Raw genomic sequence first — 22,229 nt, 5'->3', positions numbered from 1 at the left:
TCAGAAATGCACACACATCCACAGAAAAATGCCATAATGAGGCACACACATAAACTAGGAACATCATAGAGCATGTGTGTGGACTTCTGAAGTCACATTTCTGGTGTCTGAATATATCTGGTAGAGCCCTGCAGTACACTCCAGTCACGTGTGCACATATGTTCACAGTATGTGACATGCTATACAATATGATCATGTGGAAACAACTGCAGTGGGATCAGCAAAGAGAAGGGATACACAGCCCCCCCCACCAGTACCTAGCTCACCACAGCCACATTCACAGGAGGACTTGTAGGAGCAACTCCCCTGATGATGTCCCTGTAGGCAGACGTAGGCATGCCCAGTATGCCCTGGATTTAGCTAAAAGATGATGCATAGCACATGCACTGACAACCTAAGGCCCTAAGGATGGACACCTTACTCTAACTCACATACATATATTAAAAATAATTCCAGGCAACCCACACAACCTATACGTAGCCATGTATTGGCTGTGTAGTGTGTGCATCAGACAGAGTCAGCCCTGAACTACAGTTCTGTCAACTGCTGCATTCACAAGGTAAATCACTCACCTACACACCACTTGTAAAGAGTACTGTAATATGGTGTTGTATGTATGGACCTGCTGCATGTATACAAGGGAATATAGTAGGCTATTTGGAGAGATGTAACATCCACATGGGACTACAGATAACCAGTCCAATAGTATGTGTTCCTCAATATTCACTAGGCCTCATGGTTGGAATAGTCACTACAGCAGTCAAGGGAGATATTGAACAGTGGGGTCACATGATATCTGCACTAATGTCTATGTAAGCAGATCATGTGCTGTTCTTCTTCCACTCCCAACACATCAGTATTCCCATACAAATGCTGTAACAGTAAATCAGCAATGGAATATCAGCAGACCAGGCAATCTCAGGGCTGTGACATATAACCCGATCACACAGTGCATATCTCATGTAACACAGGGATAACAACATACATATGTATGCTGCTGATTATGTGATGAAGGACACATGTCTGTCTGGCAGCCTGTGTGGCTCAGTGGGCTACAGATGTTAGTATGGGTAATGGTGTTGATGGTTTAAATCTGGAATTATGCCCAGCTTTTGCATGTGAGATATGAGTATGCAAGTATTTCCACAGACTGTCATACCTCTCAGTCTGTTAGTGCAAGTAATCTGGACCAAGCCAGAAAGAATGGGGGGACAAAGACCCAAAAATAGAGACAGACAGTACAGATTGCTCTGATTAACCTAGAAAGTTGCTTGTATAAAATTGAATTGCATTATTACAGAATATCTGAAGGATATAAAGTCCAACACTCAAATGTTTTTCTGTAGTTAGCATTATTCTGTGACTTCAATATACAGTAATTTACCAGAACACCACAAATGTATGCAGAACAGACCAGAAATATAAGGCAAAATTCTGGACATTCTGTGAAAATCTGTACAGTTGAGAGTTATGCAGACTGTCAGTCAATGTCTGGAGGAAATCCATAAACCTCAGTCACATATTAAGTACAGCAGACACCTGGGGAATGCCATGGACAATTTGAGGGAAGTGCAGTAGTACAGAAGCAGGTGGAGCTGACAATGTCTACAACACTCAAAATCCCGGACTGGATTATAGGTAGATCTGGCCTGGAGTCCCCTTGTAAGTACTGACAGTCCCACTGGGCATGCTCCTACACTTAGTTAAAATGAATGCAATTCTGTTGCCTCATCATCAAAATGACCTGCAATGTGTAAATGCTTCTGTACATTCTGTTGCCTCATCATCAAAATGACCTGCAATGTGTAAATGATTCTGTACATACAGACCTATATGTATACATACCCATCTGTCCCTATCTTTCTCTCACTTAATTAGTATATCTTTAGTTATGTATTGTCAAATAGATGTATACCAATATATATATATAGCTATATATATTACAATGATACATAGACTTTCCACATATAGCTACATAACACATATACATATCATAGACACACACAGCTACATTTATATATACATCTCTATTATAGACAGATATATGTGTGATGTATGTATTGTCCCACATACCTTATTAATAGTGAGTGAATCTGCATTCGCACATCCATACAGTTGCTGAAAGGAACCAAACTAAGGGCACAACAGTACATAATCCACTCAACTACAGACCCCTGTGCCTGCTGGATATCACCATGTAGACAGACACAGGTGAGCAAGGGGTGTAATATATAATGTTGCCAATGCATGCATGGACAGGGCACAATGTCCCTGGCAACAGGTTTGCCTATCTAACTGCAATCAGCCACATATGGCCATAGTGGTAACTGTATATACATAGCAAGGATAACAGTTATCTCACTGCTAGGATGCTAGATGCAGATAGTACAAAGCGATATCACTCTGCAGGCCACACATGCTGTGTAACACATGCCTAGTTTGTGTAATCCACAAGTACTGTGTCTGCAATCACATATACAACAGATATAACCTGTGGCACGTGTGATGAGTATTGTGAGCTATACTTTATAAGGCTAGATAGATAGGGGTTCTAATCTCACTCCAGCCAACTTGGTGTGTGTGTGTGTGTGTGTGTGTGTGTGTGTGTGTGTGTGTGTGTGTGTGTGTGTGTGTGTGTGTGTGTGTGTGTGTGTGTGTGTGTGTGTGTGTGTGTGTGTGTATGCATTTCCCTGCAACACAATGGACTTGCCCTCATGGGCTATCCACCTGCAATGGTTATGCACTTTTTGACCTTGTCACTAGCTGCCAGCTTCCAAACTGCCTCCTCTAGATGGCTTGATGATGTCATGCACCTTAAGACTGCCGGCAGACAGCTTAACATCAGGCAAAATCCATGTTGCATGCAATAATTACTGTGAGTTATTGTGTATAAGACTATATAGGTAGGGGGTTCTAATCTCACTTTACTCAAGTTGGTGTGCATGACTGTGTGTGTGTGTGTGTGTATATATCTATATATATCTATATATATCTATATATATATATATATATATATATATATATATATATATATATATATATATATATATATATCCTCTACAACACAACCAACACATCCTCATGGGCTATCCACCTGCAATGGTTATGCACTTTTTGGCCCTGTAACTAGCTGCCAGCTTCCAAACTGCCCTTCTCTGCAAGGCTTGATGATGACATCCACCTTAAGACCACCAGCTGACAGTCTTAAATCAGGTAAAAGCCATGGCATGTGCGATAAGTACTGTGAGCTATAGTGTACTCCAGCCAACTTGGTGCGTGTGTATATCCATATGGTATACGTATGATAACCTTTGTAACTTATAGATAGGTAGGGATTAGTATTATTTTGTTTGTAGTGGGTGATGTGGTCTTTCAAATGACTGATCACAACAAGGGCTGCTATCAACAAGCATTATTTGTTCTAAACTGATAGTACTAGCAGACATGAGGTGTGTTGCATACATCGGGTACTGTGATCTGTAATGTGTACCAGTACATAGGTAAGTGTTCTAACAGCCAACTTGCACTACATGTGTACCTTGGTGTGTCCTGTGGCCATATTTGTGTGTGAGGCTGTTACAGCATTTTACAGCATGTTATGGAGCCATAGGGTATGTGAACCTAACTAGCATAATGGCCATATGGCCCTCACAATCAGCAACATCTGTATAACCCTCGGTACAGGATCAGCACATTTTGACCCAGTCCAATAGAAAAATCCATCACCAGAAGGCTTAGCTTAAACCGATAACCGTACTTAGCACTGGGCTGGAGGATAGATTTATCACTCAGAGACTCCCTATGCTATGCCATCCTATGCTATGGTCCATGAAACCTGCACCCTCGCGCTGAAGTCAAGAAGGGTCTGTCTTCTGTGGATGGGAGATCGTGGAGGGACCCAAGCAGGTGCCATGTGTTGAGATGATGTTCCCCCAGCCAATCATACAGGTGGCATTTGCTGAGGTGCATGGAGGTGCTCCGTGTAAGCATTAGGCAGGGTCTGTTTCAAGGGTGTGCTTATGTCAGCTAGACAAATGTCTCTCAAAAGCATGTAGTATTAATGTCACATAGTAGGTTAATGTCCTTACAGTATTCCTACAGATAGGCATCATATGCATGCCAGCAGAGTCACACCTTGCCCTGCATGCAAGACACAGATCACTTCTGAGTAGTCTATATGCCACAGGTTGCAATGACAATCATTGCAGACAATCAGCAGTGTGCACATTCTGAAGATGTGAAGTGACCTTGTGAGGGACCATACTGTTGTGTGCAAGTGCCAATACAGCTTGGGAAGGTACATCAACAAATGACAATTGCACTCAGATATTGATATGCTGAGAGAAGAGCATGTAGAGGTTATGAGTATGTTACCTACTGGTGACTGTAGCCTTAGCTATGCCATATGATTCCTGTCATACCACTGTGGAGACATGATGATCTGAGGCACATTAGGTGTAAACCTGTGTGGTCAGGTCTATGTGCCCACTTTTCACCCCTGAGTATGTACATGACATGTTGGGACTGATGTGCTACTAACGAGGGACAATACTGTAGTCACCACACACCAGACACACTTGAGCCATTATACATGAAGGCATGGACAAACAGTACTGTACCTTTTGACGGTCACTGTTTGTTAGGATGTGGGGATGCATTCACTGTTGTACCACCTATGCCGACAGGTTTCGGGTGAAAATCTCAGACTGTCACTGCTATACTGAATGTAGCAGCCAGCACACCTATCATTGTATGCAATGGCACCCTTGCCATGCCACCACGCAGGCATATTGTACAACTGTAGCAGCCATGCAGGTGCCATGGTACACCAATACACAGTGTAGATAACATGTCCTATGGAGTCCATGTCACAACAGTACAAATGTAGTCTATCTCCTAAATGCTTTGAAGGGGATGTATATGTCCCCATACAGAGACGTGACAGATACCACTGTGTACCTCCCATGTTGCCATAACAGGAGTAACACATATCTCATGTGTTCTACACTCCTACAACATCAAACTGTTATAATAGTACATACTAGGGGGACTCCTATGTAACACAGACAGTACACTCTACATAAAACAGGCTCACCAAGCATGTAAAGCCTACATCTGGTTTGACACACATCATGTGCAGGTTACGCAATAGGATGCAGAATATGAAAAGCATAAGTGATGTTGGCCAACTGTCTGAACTGGACACAGGATATTTGTAAATGGATCTACTCCATCATCACAGCTTGTAGATGTGTAAGTTTTGAAAACCCAGGTGACACATCTCAAGGGTAGCAGACCTTATCACAAATTATTAATGCATGAGTACACTGACTGGATGTACTGTCACTACAGCAGCATGACTGTGCATGGCCACATGGACACTCAGCAGATGGTGTTACTGACCTATGTCCATGGTTCCGACACCCTACTCCAACCAGACGTTCCAGCAAAGGCAATGTGCAGTCCAAGACACACACTGTCTCAGCCCACTGTCTGTCCACTGCATCAGTGAACCAATCCAGGGTGTCCTCAATGCAGTGGAGGCAGTCATGGATGTCAGAATGTGCTGCATCCATAACCCTAGGCATATGTCTGGTGTTCTGTTCAGAATGTGCCTGTGCTTCCATGATGGCCTAAAACATGTGCTGAGTGACCTGTGATGTGACACCTGCAACAGATGGTGGATGGACAGCAGTCCTCCTACAAGCACCCTTGTCAATCCACCCATGTGAGACCTCACCAGATCTCCATCTATAGCCAGTGTTTACACTCACTGGAGCCAAAGTTGCCACACTTTTGTGTCCAATGTCTCCACCTTCTGACTGCTCAATATCTGTGGTCTGTGAGGACTGGGTATGTGTGGGCACACTGACTGTGTGTGGTAACAATGGGGGCAGATAATGGATGTCAACTTCTGGGACAGATTCAGACCACAGCAATTCCACCTGTGCCTCACTGTAGCCAGCCTTATTATCAGAGCCTGAAGAGATGCTGACATCAGGTTGTGTGGGGGAGAGACTCCAATCCCCCCATCACCTGTGAAAACCAAGACAAAAGCAGTACATTACTACCTGCACTATTATGTATGACAAATCCACCAAGAGTCATAATAATGAGGATTAGCAATTGCATTACCACTCTCACATCTTCTCATCTCCACTTTCAAGTGCAACAGACTTCCTCACAACAAAATATACATTCAGTTCAAGGCCTGTATAAGAAGCACATCAGGTAAATCAAGTGAAACTTGACCAGTGCAGTTTAACTTTTAGTTATTCAATATAAAACTATACTTGATAAACCAACACCCATACAACTATCTTAACAAATATATATAAATACAGGTTTCAAGTCCTAAGGTATGTACCATCAACCTTTCGGTTTTTAAAAGACATGTTGGATTAATTGCGTCATGTAAAACAGGACACTTATTCACTCTTAACTATAACTGCGAAAGTGTTTCTGTTCATCCAACTACACTCCTGTGATCACCCGTTCTGAGAACCTTAGGTAAATGTTCCAGAATGGGGCATACAGACATTCTACTCTGGCTACACACAAGCTTAAGTGTACATAGGGCATTATTCTGGCCCTTAACTTTAATAGCAAATATATGTTCTGCAACAAAACAGTATCAAGTTTATCAGGGGCAGGACCATTGCCTTGGGCAACACCTGATGGACCTGTAAAAAGTTTAGGATGAGGTACTGTCAGTACCACTGCATGTTGCAACACAACAATGTAATATGTGCATATATCTCACTTCTACAGTAGCTACTGTGTTACGTGATGCATTGATGCCATTCTGTCTATGAGTGTACAACTTAGCTTAAACCCCCTCCAAAGCAGATAGACCTGACACCCACATAAAAGTATGTAGAGTCTGATACAATGACTGCAACAGTATTACAATGGTGATCACAGCAAGCTTACTTGCACACTCCTCTGCTGTGGACACTGTGGTACCCACTTCTACAATGTATGGTGTGATGAATGCCTGGGAGCTGTTGTGTTCCTATTTTCACCAGGAATTCCTCAGTGGCTGAGAGTGGTTGTTCCACTGAAGGGCCTCCACTGCTGATGACACGATCCATGGCTACATCAGCTGCCCTTCCTCATGCAGCATTCACCATGTCTGTTGTGCAGTGTTGAACCTGCTCATATGTCCTGTTCTGGTGGCCACTGGCACTCACATCCCAGACAAGGCCTGCCCAAAATGCAGCCTGCTGTTCTTTGTTATGCCTCCCCTGGATAGTAGGATGTGATGATGCTGCCTTAGTTCTTCAAGTATTATTTCATTATCTGCATCTGAGAAGGAGGCATGGCATCTATGGCACATTATTCCTGAAAGAAAACACAAGGGGACCACATTACAGGATCAGACAAGTGGACATTCACTATGTACTCCTAAGCAAGGACAAAATATCCGGCACTATCCACTGCTTGCTCACACGTCATGCCCCACAGTGAGACAACATACTACATGTGTGGATACAACCACAATATTATCAATACTGAGGTTTTTTTTCTGTGTGCCATGAGAAATTCTGCTGTATGATCATACACCCAACACTCCAGTCTACTGTGGTATATCCTCTAAGGTCAACCACCCAATAATATGTCATAGCACCAGTGACAGACAAAAATCAGTGTGTTATTACAACCACTATAAATGGACAGCCCAATGATAAAAGGCAATGGAACCTTGAAGTACTGTACGTCCCCTGTAGGGGTAAGACATCAGGATATCAATGGCATGTCATTCCCACAGGTCTAAGAAATGCTCACTGCTGTAATCCCTATTCCCCATACCTCTATCCTCCCATCTGCATCCTGTTATACACAAACAACAGTTACATACCTGGTGGAGTGCAGTACTCCTCTGTGGAAATGTGCTACTAGTAATGTCTTGCAAAGGCATGCTCTGTGTGAGAAAAGTCTCATACAGAATGTTTCCCCGCAGCCAGCTGCTTACATTTTTAACATGCTTCTGATTAGCAGGTAATTGTCTCTAAACCAGTCTGTGGCTCTGATATAGTAATTGTAGCCAAATAACTGAATTGCACTATCATCAGTCAATGACATGCAACCACTGTGCAATATATAAGGCCTTCATGTAGACCAGGCCCCCTTTGTTAGCTGTTGAGATGGACATTACTGGGGTGAGGAGACTACATTGTTGCAGGGGGTAGGTCTGTAGCAGAAACCTTTACATAGAGCTGTGTGTACCACAGGCTGCAGCTGCTGCTGAAGGTAGTAGACATAGGCAGAGAGTGTGAACACTTTGGAGGACAACAAGCTGTAGGTGCATCTGTGTCTGCTATGTCAGCCTTGTTTTAGAGGCAGAGCCAAGGTGAGGGTACCTTTTACACTTCAATTAAGGCATGTGTTTATGGTATGTATGTTAGACAACTGTGTCAATAACAGAGTACTAGGTGACATATAGTAATGTTATATGGATATGTGAAGTGTGTCCCTACCTGCAGGCCAGTGGCTTCCAGCACTGAAAAGCGGTTATTTAATTTGCAATGCTTTGTGTGGATAAAGAGTGCATGAGTCATTCATTAATTGCTGTCTTCACAATAATGTAATTGGAATGCAACACAACACTGGACTTGAACCCAGGACTGTGTGTGGCAAAATGTACTGTTTGCAAGGTATTTAACAGACTGAGCTACTGAGTGACTGCTACCGCAGGTGTATTTGCAAGATACATGTGCACACATACAGGCTATGACAAACATTTTCTACATCCATCATTATGTGCATGGCTTTATATAGATGTGTTTCTGCACCAGAGTCCCATTTGAATATGTATTTTGTCATTAATGCCTTAGCAGGTGACTTTCTACATGTTGCTGATATAAGACCACATTTACCTGCTATTACAGGCATCAAGTTACATCCATTATCATGTCTTTGGCTGTCTAGTGGTGTAGTTTTGCACCATTGTCCAAGGTACACTCCCATTTTTTCCATTACTTCTTATTCCAGCTTTCGCGGTGTGGCGTGGTGCTCAGCTCACTGAAACACACCTAATGACAGTAATTGGCAATTACTATGTTTTGTTTAAACCACCTGTTTTAATTAAGAGTTGTGTGGTATGGCGGGTTAATGCAGTGTGTTTCAGCCATGATGGGTTCAAAACATGGTAGCAGTGTTTATTTTGTACATATGTCTTACAATGTTATAAACACATATAGTCATTATAGCTCTATTTAGCTGTGCATAGCGAAGCTGCACAATGCAGCTTGTTGCACAGCTCCGCGCTAAAAAAATATAAAGAAAAGAAAAAGTGGGAGATAGGAAAGTGGTGAAAATGGGAGCAAGCAGGGGGGGACACAGTGAAAGGCAGGGAGGAGTGTGCAGGAAGGGTGTAGGAAAGGACCACAGCTATCCATTTCTTGTACTGCAACAGTTATGCACTTTGACAGAATTTGTAGATGAATATGAACTCTCAAACCTCAGACAGACGGGTGAGGGCAACATAACTGTGTTGTCCAGCCAACAGGAACAAATTACATGTGCCCAGTAGACCTGCATGTATAATGGAGAGCTATGCATGGGACAGATTTTTTGTTTATTTTTGGAACAGGTACCCATTTTTTTTAAGGTGAGAGTGGAATGTTGGTGAAGGGACATAGCTACATGTGAGGGAGGTAAGTTGGGTAGGTGAGGATGCACTTACAAACATACAAGACAAACAAGACAGCAGATAGGGGCAGTGTGTGACACATGGGGGGGTGGACACCTTGAATACAGAAAGTGTTGTGGAATTCAAGTCCCATGTGCCTCCAGGCAGCAGCAGAATGACTCACATCACCACCAATCGGACTGTCAGCACTGCTCCTTCACTGCCCCGGGGTGGCAGTGGTGGGGGCTTGGCACCAGGACAAGTTTGGTCTGCCAGGCTGGCTAGCATGTGGTGGTCATAGCCACAGTGGGCTATCCTGTGCGGCAAGACTGGCAGCTCAGCCCAGCCCAAGTGACAACTTCCCCTCTGCCACCACTCCCAGAGGGGGGCCCTCCCCATCCCGTGGGGTGGCACTACCCAATGCTGCAGGTATTGTAGGGGCAGCAGAGGGGGCACCACTGGTCTGGGTCCCAGCACGGTGCCATGGCCAGTTGAGGCAAGGTAAGGGGATCAACCAGAGCTGTCCTACTTTGACATGCTGTAGTAATTGAGATAAAGTAATAAGTTGAGGTTAGTTATGAACAAATCACTGTTAGTATTAACAGCATGGAACATCATTTTAATTAACCAAATACATAGCAATATATATTCTGTATGATATAACATGAAATAACAGAACAATTAGTATGTTAACAGCATGTCAGTGACACTTACAGCATGAGGGCAACCACACTGTTAAATTAACAAGATATGTTAATATGAAAGCATAATAACACATAATGATAATAAACCAAATTTCTCAAAATATAATTATTTTAATAATATATGTTAATAGTAAACCATAATAATACATAACAGTATTAAATGCATGCAGATAAGTGGTGGGGAGAGAGAGAAAAACAGTCCATTAATGACATTGTAGATTATATCCCTGAAAATGTGATAATATTAACTCTACATGTGTGTATTGTCAGTTTGTACATACGCTCTCAAGCTGTTTCACAGGACAGTATGGGGCAAGCAATAACAAATGCAGGTATCCAACAAGACAGAACAATTGCACATCATGTGGACTTATATAACTACCAAGGTGTTCTGTAAGTGGATTTGGTAATACTTTGCATTCCAGGTAATCATTTCTGTGGTAATTCTGTGACAGACAGATTACACAATATTAATTACAGTATGAAAAATCATGACACTTGAGAGGCATGTTTGTGTACAGTTCATAAATTAGACAGCCATCATGCCTTAGTTGCCAGGCATGGGAATATAATCCAATAGCTGTGACTGAAGGGGACATCTGCAAATAATGTAATAATTGACTGCAGCAACTTAGTACAGACATGCAACAAATGCAGCCATACTGGAAGTAGACAGATTTATTTATGAATCAACAATGCTGGTGAACATGTTACTCTTATTGATTTAAATCTCTGTGAAATCTAAACACAATATCTGCTCATATCATGGGCTACCTCACTCATATACCTTTTGTCCCTGGGGAGAGAGAGAATGTGAGGATTACGTGACTGGCACTGGGCTGCAGATAACCTTGAACCGTGGTATGAGTTGAGCAATGCAAGGGACATTCATTCTTTTTGCATTTTAGATCTATTACAGTGTTGTAATGACAGTAGAACATGCATGCATGGAATACAACCATAATCCATATACTAATACAGCTTTATTTTAGAATCAACACTGCTGGTGAACACTTTTTATTGGTACTGCTTTGAAATATCTGTGAAGTCCACACATAATATCTGCTCATATCATGGGCCACCTCACCCATATACCTTTTGTTGCTGGGGTAGGGGTAAATGAGGGCATTATGTGACCGGTAATGGCCTGGAGAAACCTTGACCCATACTATGGGTTTAACCATACATGTTACATGGCATTCTTTTTGCATTCTAGAACTATTGCAGTGTTATAATTGACGGCAGTGACATTAGAACACACAAGCATGGAATACAGCTGTACTCCAGGTATTAAAACACCTTTATTTTAGTATCAACAATGCTGGTGAACATTTTGCATTGTTATTGCCTTGAAATATCTGTGATGTATGCACATAATATCTGCCCATGGAGTGGGCAACATCACCCATATACTTTTATTACTTGAAGTAGGAGGAACAGAGAGCATTATGTGACTGATATTGGCCTTGAGACAACCTTAGACAGTACTTAGACAGTACTATGAGTAGTACAGTTTGAGGCCATTACATTTGCATTCTACAGCTATTACAGTGTTACACTTGACTACAGCAATCTTACCACTGACAAGCAATGCATACAGCTCTACTGCCATGGTTATGACAACACAGTCATGCTGTACACCATTTTGCTTACTGTTATTGGTATTGTTTATTGTTTATTGAACATCAGTTGTTATTGTTCATGTATTGCACTACAGCTCTACAGCTCTAATTGCCCATTTATTGAACTACAGTTCTACTTGCCCATTTTTTGCACTGCAGTTTTTCTTGTGTATACTTTATGCAGTAAATGCTTTAGTCTTTCTTGCTTATTGCACTACAGTTGGCATACTAAATCCGTACTTACCACACACATGGTGCAACCGGGTCAGGCACCTGGCATAAGACTCAACATTGAGAACCCTGGCTGCTGCAGCTGTAGGGAGAGAGGCACACTATTATGCATACCAGTTCTGCAGATGTTCAGCTTGAATATTGGTAAAACAGAGGAAAAATTACTTACATATTTATGGGGCCTGCCCTGCTCTAGCCTCTTGTACTGAGGCTGTCCAAGGTTCTCCTCTTTCTCCTTATCAGGCCATCATACTAGTGACAACACTGCTCACCTGTGCGGGGATACCAGTAACACTGGAGAGTTCCCTGGCCAAATGGTCCCAGGCCGCTGTTTTACACTCCCAGCCCTGGAATCCACCCTGCATCAGTCAGGGTTCATGGCTTTTAACCAGAAGTCCCAAAGAAAGCCTCTGCAAGTAAGGCATCTGCAGGGTCCTAAAACACTATTGTAAACCAAATATATGACCAGTAAACTGTGGAGACCAAAATAAAATATTTAAAGTGTATCAAACAGACTGGTTTCAGCTTGTATTTAACACAAACCCTTTATCAATGTGCATTGATAAAGGCTTTGTGTTAAATACAAGCCAAAACTGGTCTGATACACTTTAAATATTTTATTTTGGTCTCCATGGTTTGCTGGTCATATATTTGGTTTTAACCAGAAGTCCAGCCCTGACCCTGAACTCCTGAATACCCCACCTTTGAACGTGAAAGAGCACACCTTCGCCAACACTACCAGCCATGCCAACAGTTGATTGAACTCCAATGAATGATGCAGAATTCTCACGTATATGGCTTAATATAAGCTGTTTTACCACCCTTACACATCACTGAGCAACATTCAAAAAAGCATCGCACCACTTAGCAGTGTACAAACCAGCTAATCAAAGCCAAGTAACATGAAAACTCACAGAACCGTGATTTTAGTGAGGCTTAGCACTGCACAAACATTGGTAGCCATTAGCATGTTAATGCACTGCTTAGCATGAATTAGAAGTGCTTAGCAGAGTGCAGCAGTGCCAAAATTCACAATAGAGTAATGAATTTAAAGAAAAATAGTACATTCATTTACAGATATATTCTGCCTGTGATGGACTTGAGCCCAGGACATACTACACATAAGACCGTAACTCTACTCATGTAGCTAGTTGGATGTTATAAAAACTAGTATAACTTTACATATACTACTAGGCTACCTGTTAGCATTGCTGAACACTGTGCTGCACTGCGCAAACATGATTAAACAGACCTATAAATAAATAAATAAATAATTACATCTGGTTTCTATTTTTAGATGTCTAGCAGGTGTTGGCTATGTATCTATAAGCTCTGCTCGGCTCTACTGTGTTCCTTGCCACGCAAATGGCAATTGAAAAAAAAAAAAAGAAAAAATTTAATTAGGATAATTAATTACATCTGTTTTCTATTTTTAGATGTCTAGCAGGTGTTGGCTATGTATGTATAAGCTCTGCTCAGCTCTACTGTGTTCCTCGCCACGCAAATGGCAATTGAAAAAAAAAAGAAAAAAATTTAATTATGATAATTAATTACATCCGTTTTCTCAGCTATCTATATGTGAGCACAGCTTGGCATTGGTGCTGTCTGCACTGCACAAACATGCAGTTAAAAAACATTAAAAAAACATAAAACATCATAAAAATGACATATTATTTATTTGAGACTCTTTACAACATTACAAGAGTGCCGGGGACCATTACAGGCAGCCTCACACTTATCTGCAGTCATGGGTAGCCGCTACACCTCTCCCTACACTGATTCATTATCCATGCTCCTTGGCTCTCCCTCAGCAGCACCCCATTATTAATATGTATGGCGTGCTGTTGAGGGGGATCCATGGCTGTGTACATGGATACATTCCCTGTAGGGTCTACACAATGCCTACACAGATTTTATTAAATCCTGGAGATTGTATATTCAGTCAGAACCTCACTTTGTACTATCCAACATAGCTTTATCACTATTTCTGTTTCTGTCCAGTTTATCAGTCCAGATAAAGTCCACATACAACATTTTAGCATTCAGTGGAGCCCTTAACTGGTCACCCTTTTGAGAGTCACTTGCCTTTCACTTCTGTTAAGTATTATCTCAGCTGAACCTTGGAGATGAAGCGTCATGGCTGAGGTTCTATGTACCTCAGTTAGTGTGCCAATAAAATTCATCCTGTCTGCCCGAGTCTGATCTCCTTGGTTTCATTTCTAACATGCGCTGTTTCTCTAGCTTCTGTCATTTGTCTTATTCTTCCATTAGTTCCTTCTTTCTTTCTTTGTTTCCTTTCACAAAGAATTGGGTTCTGTGTTTTCAAATGCATGTACTGCACATGCAGTACTGTCAAATGATAGTATCCATGTCAGGGTTACCCACAGAAAGGTGTTCAAACGGCGCTGTTAGCTTTTCTTCAGAACTAGCCTTCTTACACCCGGTAAGTTACTCATTTGCTATTTGCTGTGATATGTTTGCTGTTTTTCCTTCCTTTTCTGCTGCCAAATTCTGTTGCAACTGCAATTATTTTGCTAATGGAGAGAGATACAGAACTAAGATGATATTTCTTCCAGAGCCAAGCTCTGTGCATTTGTTTTGAGCAATACTGGAAGTTAGGGATATATAGGAAAGAATGATAGGAAAACATACACAAACAGTACAAGGAAATATGGAAATGTGAAAGATTACAAAGAGCAGTGGATAGAAACATAAAAAGAAGGTTGAAGCAGAGAAGCAGACTAAGGAAAATATGCCGAGTAGAAACAAAGGGTAACAGAAGATAATGGCATGAGATAGCGATGAAGGAAATATTTATGCCTAAACCTGGAAAGATTTTTAAGAAACAAAGATGGTGTCGGTTGTGAACAGAATGAAAAGGTTTGACCAAGTGGGAGCAGGGGTGATATTTTTGTGGAAGTTCATGCTCCATAAACTTCGATTGTAAGCAGGTGAGAAGCAGGAAAGAGTGTAACATTTATGGAACAGAAGAAACTACTGAACAGTTTTCATTTTTTGAAATGTAAGATAATTGATGGATTTGAGGAATTAGTTATGCATTGTTGTACAGCAAAAATGACTTGAAATTTTGAATATGAATCCGATTATATATATATATATATATATATATATATATATATATATATATATATATATATATATATATATGTTAGAAATGTTAACAAGACAAAACTGATAGGATAACATTATGATTTTTACAGTGTACAGGATTTGGAAGATGAGATAAGAGGATGATTTGTATAATAAAAAATAGGGACTGATGAACTGAAAAATAGGAAGTTGTAGCAGCATGACAGAGTGACAGGTAAAATGAAAGGGGACTATGAAGATATGTCTTTTCCTAAATTTAACCTGAAGAATTGTGTGTGTTTGTGTGTGTGTGTGTGTGTGTGTGTGTGTGTGTGTGTGTGTGTGTGTGTGTGTGTGTGTGTGTGTGTGTGTGTGTATGTGTAGATATAGAAGAAGAGACTATATGTATGCCACTATATCAATAAATAAAGCAGCCCTCCTCATTTTGATAAGGGATCACAAATATTTATATCCACTTCAACTACCACTAATGCAGATCTGGGTTAAGATCTCATCCAAATGACACCACTCTCAGGAGTGCAGCACCTCCCTTATGCTGTAGTGCAGTGTCAGTATTGAAAAATGAATACAAGCACCTGGGGTGGGAATAGAACCCACAGCTGTCTGATTTTCTATCATCAAAAGAGAGGCTGCTATCTGCTGAACCACTGATATCCATAAATAACGCAACTTGAATAAACACAGAACATGCATACCAGATTACAGTACAGCTGAGAACAAAGTTGCTGCCATGTTTCATATTGAAGCTTTTGCATGTTTCTTGTGGGAAGTTAATTTTACAGACACGACACAATGTGCCTGATGTGGTACAAAATACATTAGTGTTGCACTGTCAAGGTATCAATTTCTCCCATGAGCTACCTCAAGCAGAGGATGCTATAACAGCAGATCTATCAAGTAAAATCTCACTTAGTAGTCAGATTAACCACAATGTGTCAGGTCCACTAAGATGTTAAGGAAATGCTTCACACATAAAATGAAGGTAGCATTCTGTCCCACATATACCTAGTAGCTGTACTGATAGAAAATTCATCAAACCACCTAAGTAAATTTACTCTGCAATTCTTTTGTCGCCATACAAATGCACTAGTACAGTGAAATTATTGGTCTGAGTACTACAATCCTCCATTATTTGTGCCACTGTTAAGAAGGAAACCACAAACCAAGTAAAAAAGTAAGCACTATGGCAAGTCAATAGCACGAAAACAGCAAAGCTGGTACAATTTATTGAAGTGCTTTTCGTTTGCTAGCATAAGCAAACTTCTTCAGAAACCATTTTTAATTTTTAAAAACCATTTAAATAGTTACAATTAATGACTGTTAAGGAACTGTGATTGGCTTAACAGTCATTAATTGTGACTATTTAAATGGTTTTTAAAAATTAAAAATGTTTTCTGAAGAAGTTTGCTTATGCTAGCAAATGGAAAGTGCTTCAATAAATTGTACCAGCTTTGCTGTTTTCGTGCTATTGACTTGCCATAGTGCCTACTTTTTTACTGTTAAGAAGGAACATGAGCAGGGCTTTGAGATGAAGCACATCAGCTTTATCTGACAGCCCAAACCATTATTTGTTCTGTAGTTAGGAGTTCCCCAGACAGACATTTGAGGCTATGAAGTTAATGTTAGTAATAACTGATAATCATGGATCGACCAGCATGAGAAACAAATATGATGGCTACTGGTTTCTGTTACAGTTTATCATCCTGGAAGACTGAGATCTTATATTCTAGTTTTTGCAGTCCTTCACAGTCCTTGCCTGATAGAAATCCCAGTGCTCCTACATGATAGGATGGATGTCCATGTGTAGTTAAAGAGACATCCACAAGTAGGAAGGTGTCACTAAAAATGTCATAAAGTACAATAATCTGGACTTAATTGTGATATGTCTACATTATATATCAGATACATTACTTCATACCCTTTAAAGGAAAAGGATTATACCTTTTGACCATCATAATGGTGAAAGAGAGATTAATTCATCCTGATATTGGTTTCTGTCTATGTTTCATGGATTGTTAGTGTACTGAGTGTTAATATTCTTGTCCTTAGACCAGTGGTAGATATGAATTTCATGTTTATTTAGAGTGAACTAGTGCTCATCCCAGGCATACCCAGATTTGAGTGTGTTTAGCATTTTTAACATAGCAGTTTGTTATAAAACTGTATTTTTAGCACAGACGTGGCAGAAAACAGTTCTGTTTGCTATATTCTGCAAGATGGAGAAGTCAAAATTTGCTTTTTCTTTCCATCATTAGTGGTCTACAACTTTCATTATGGTACTGCTTGCTCCCATCAACTTACGTGGTACTGATATCTCAGAGACCTGTCTGCAACTTACGTGGTACTGATATCTCAGAGACCTGTCTGCAATTTATGTGGTACTAATATCTCAGAGACCTGTCTACAACTTACGTGGCACTGATATCTCAGAGACCTGTCTGCAACTTACGTGGCACTGATATCTCAGAGACCTGTCTGCAACTTACGTGGCACTGATATCTCAGAGACCTGTCTGCAATTTATGTGGTACTAATATCTCAGAGACCTGTCTACAACTTACGTGGCACTGATATCTCAGAGACCTGTCTGCAACTTACGTGGCACTGATATCTCAGAGACCTGTCTGCAACTTACTTTTTAGCAGTCTAGGAGCTTTGTATGTTGATGATCAATTGGGAACCCAAGTTTCCTGGAGTATTACAATGACTTGTGATGAAATAGGTACTAATGTCCTATTACTATATGAAGAACTGAGACACAGATACACATCTGAAGTCTAGAAGATTTACAAGTGGCTTAGAAAGTCTGCTGCATAGGAGGTATGCATAAGTGAAACAAAAGTTATTACTCTGAGTGAATGGAGCTGTTGAAAAAGCAAGAAAAGGTTCTCCTACAAGAAAAAAAGTATGGTCCTAAAATACACAAATACAATAGAAGATCTGGAGAGAATGATATATATATATATATATATATATATATATATATATATATATATATATATATATATATATATATATATAGATAGATATATATAGATATATCAATAGTCATGTCTCATCTGTTAGATGCGGACTCACGTTTCTGGTTTGATGTACCTTATGATGACAGCTATTAGGAAACTATTGATTCTCTGCATAGGTGAATTTAGGAAAACCTTTGCACTGATGGGGTGGCACTCATTTATACTGACATGCCCAGTTGTTAAAACTGACTTTTGGGGAGATGCGCACACACACACACACACACACACACACACACACACACACACACACACACACGCTCACGCACACACGCATGCACAAACACACATCTACAAATCTCAGTAGATGGTACATTTCAATATGTTTGCCAACCCCCTATTAGGCAAGTTAGCAGTAAGCAAACTATTGTCAAGGTGGCTATGACTGCATTAATTGTAAGAGATATATTTTTGGTCTTATCTCCTTTGAAACAAGAGAGCACCTTCATGGCAGAAACAAGTGATTCTTCTACTACATCAGACTATCAGGTCATCTTTGCTTGGACAGTGTGGGAAGTTTTTGTGGCTAGAGTTCTTCAAAGATCCTTTAAATGTCATAATGATTCATACTAAGCTGTCTGCCCTTACGAGCCATTTTAAGCTTAGCCAATTATCCCTTGTGAGCCTCAAACCCTGCATCTTGTGCTTGTAAGGCAAACACCTTAACCATTAGGCCACCCTCCCAACAATAAGAATGTACACCTAGAGGAGGAGGGTTTTGGGGTGGGGGTACTCACTCTTCTCCATGGATCCATGGAGACATGACCCCATACAATTAAACAATTAGAGAAATAATTAAGAAAATAGGGAGAAAGTTTAAGACTCAATAGTTTACGCTTTCATCAGATGTTTCTGTCAAGACTGCTTTGGAGTACTTTAATCTGCATGTCAGGGGAAATGTCACGGGGTAACGATGTTAAATGGAAATAAATCGAGAAGTAAAAAGAACAGAGTTTAAAATGAGTCTTAACAGAATAAGAATATAAAGATCTATATGCAAGGAAGAGCCAGCGTGGCAACTCACATATAATGAAAGAGCTTTAACTACTCTTACATATTTAAATATGTACCAGGAATGGGACAGAGAGCTTACATATTTAAATATGTACCAGGAATGGGACAGAGATTAAACAATTGATTTGGCTGAATGATATTAGTTCAGTTAAATTCTTCACTGGCACAGACCAGTATGTTATCATGCAGATGTGAAACAGGGAAAGTACATATTCATACCACGCAGATTAATGCAACTGTGGTACAATTCTACCACCAGGTGCAACAGCTGTTGCCAAAAAGCAGAAGACTGGGCTTTTGTTACAAGCCAGGGTTACCCCAAACAAGTTACCTCGAGAAGGTCTTTAGACTTGAGATTGGTTAAGAGAGCCATTGAAGTCCAACCCTGAACGGGCTGATGTTAGGCTCTTATTACAGTTATAAGAACCTGCTTGTCACCAGGCTATTGAAACTATTAAAAAGTCAAACTTTAAACTTATTTATTATATAACAACTGGTAAGGCAGGGTTTTTTTTCTCGCATGTCAGATAGTTCACTCCTAGTCAGTAACATGCGTGTTTATCTTCCCCCATTTGAATACCAGAGCTTTAGCAAAAAATCTTTACAAAGCTGATTGAAAATGTACTTTGAATGATCCTTTCCGCAGTGCAGGGATGATTCATTAAACACCACAAGGGATGACTGGACATGTGATGCTTCCTGTCAGTGTTGTCAGGATGGCTACATTTCAGTACATGTGGCAGAAATAAATTATCAACACAACCAGGTCTTGTCTACCTGGATAATGCTTCCTGTTTTTACTCTGATGGGGGGGGGGGGGCAATTCTGTCTGAAAACTGTCAATGTAAGGTACCTGCTATAGTGTCTTAACTCTTGTTTGTATCTGAGGAAACTATTTACACCATGTCACTTACACATAGGGACAGGATAGGATGTTTCTAACTCATGATATGATGTATCTTGATGACAGAACTATTGGCTGCTTGCATTGCCTGTGTCAGTTTTGGATAGCATTTGCCATCCCAATGGCTAATAACAGACCTCAAACTGGATTACAGATGACTGTATTCCTTAGGTTTCTAACCCATATGAATACTTCCAACATCTTCTGACAATGCTATAATTTACTTTCCAGTCTGAGTTGTCAATCTACCTGTATAAGTGTATAAGCCAAGACATAAACATCAGTTGACTCTGTTCTCTCATCATTCATTTCTACAAACAAGGTATCTAGGTAAAAGTTTACTCTAACAAGCACATGATTCCTGCAGAATAATCTGAAAAACTCCCTACCTAGTCTAACACATCTAGACATCAAATTCAGTTTGCAGCCTGGTGGCATAGAGAGTTCTCTAACATAAAGCCATCAATATCAGAGCTATAGTACAGAAACGTCATGTGAATCGTGGCACCTATGTGATATTTTGTCAAAATTGGTAAGTCTGACTACCACCCTCTAACAGAACCAAATCCAGCAGTAGGCAACCTAAGCAGTTGCATAGGGCCTGCTGGCTTGGGTTGTACACTGGCTGGGGGGGGGGCTGCCACAACATTTAATTCAAATAAAAACTTAAATTTCTTCTTTAAGGATGCACAGTGCATGCATCCTCACACGTGTGTGTGTCTGTGTGTGTGTGTGTGTGTGTGTGTGTGTGTGTGTGTGTGTGTGTGTGTGTGTGTGTGTGTGTGTGTGTGTGTGTGTGTGTGTGTGTGTGTGTGTACTGACCTAGTTAGGGATGGCAGGTTGGTTAACTTATTCACGTTGAACCTCTGCTGAATCCTCTACATCAACTACTAAACTGTTATCAGCAATTGCATTTTCAAGGACTGTTGAGTTCTACCACATTTTTAAGGATTGCTGAATTTCTGTACAATTTAAAAGAATGTTGAATTTGAGTGCATTTTCAAGGAATGTTGAGTTTCAAGAGAAAAGAAGTTTACTGTTGCTCATGTTGTCTGTTTCAGTTTATAACTGTTTTCTTTAGCAAAAGGCCATCATCGGTATTTGTGCTATGAAACATGAAAGCAGCATTAGTAGCGCAGCAGGTTGCATACTGGCCTTTGGTGCAGAAGGCTGTGGGTTTTATTCCCACTCATGTAGCTGGAGTGTTCATATTGCTGTGCCATGGATGAAATGTTCTGAAATAGGTAGTTTTGTCATTATTGGTCCATATGTTTTGTTTCATTGTTTACTGGTAAAATGTTCATAGGTTCATAGGTTCATACTAGGCTATCTGCCAATTAACTTTGCTATGCCCTTTTTCGAGGTTAGTATACCGTGCCTCTGTCTAACAGTGACACAGAAGTGATACCCGGGGTAAACCTATGATCTTCCAGCCACTCATCAAGATTCCTCTTGAAGAGAGTCAATGAGGGACTCTGCCTAACCTGGACTGGGATTTTATTCCAGAGTGAAGGGAGCCTCTGGGTTATGAATCTGTCCCTCCAGCATGTCCTATTTATTTCAGTGCTGAGGTTCAAGTTTCTCAAGCGTGTAGCTCAACGGGATTTGGATTTTCTGAGGTGCAGCATGTCCATTAATTCCGGGTTGGACATGGCTTTATACGTCAGGCACAGATCGCCTCTGAGCAGGCGGTATGCCACTGAGTAGAGCTGGAGTTTCTTTAACCGGGCAGCATATGGCATCTGTTTGAGCCCTATGATCCTCTTGGTGAGGTACTTTTGGGGTCTTTCCAGTTGCTGCAGGTGTCTGGTAAGGTACATCCCGAAAGGGGCATTGTACTCAGTTATGGGACTGATGAGGGATGAGTAAAGAGGCATGATGACCTCCCCTGATCTAGATGTGAATCCCTTCATGATTAGGTGGGCTATATAAAATGTTTTTCTAACCACTTTGGCCACGTGGTTGTCAAATGAGAGATTGCTATCAGCTT

This window comes from Protopterus annectens, chromosome 6.part0, assembly GCF_019279795.1.
Source record: "Protopterus annectens isolate FY-2018-M chromosome 6.part0, PAN1.0, whole genome shotgun sequence".
In the NCBI taxonomy this organism is placed as follows: domain Eukaryota; kingdom Metazoa; phylum Chordata; order Ceratodontiformes; family Protopteridae; genus Protopterus; species Protopterus annectens.
This window is presented reverse-complemented; position numbering follows the sequence as displayed.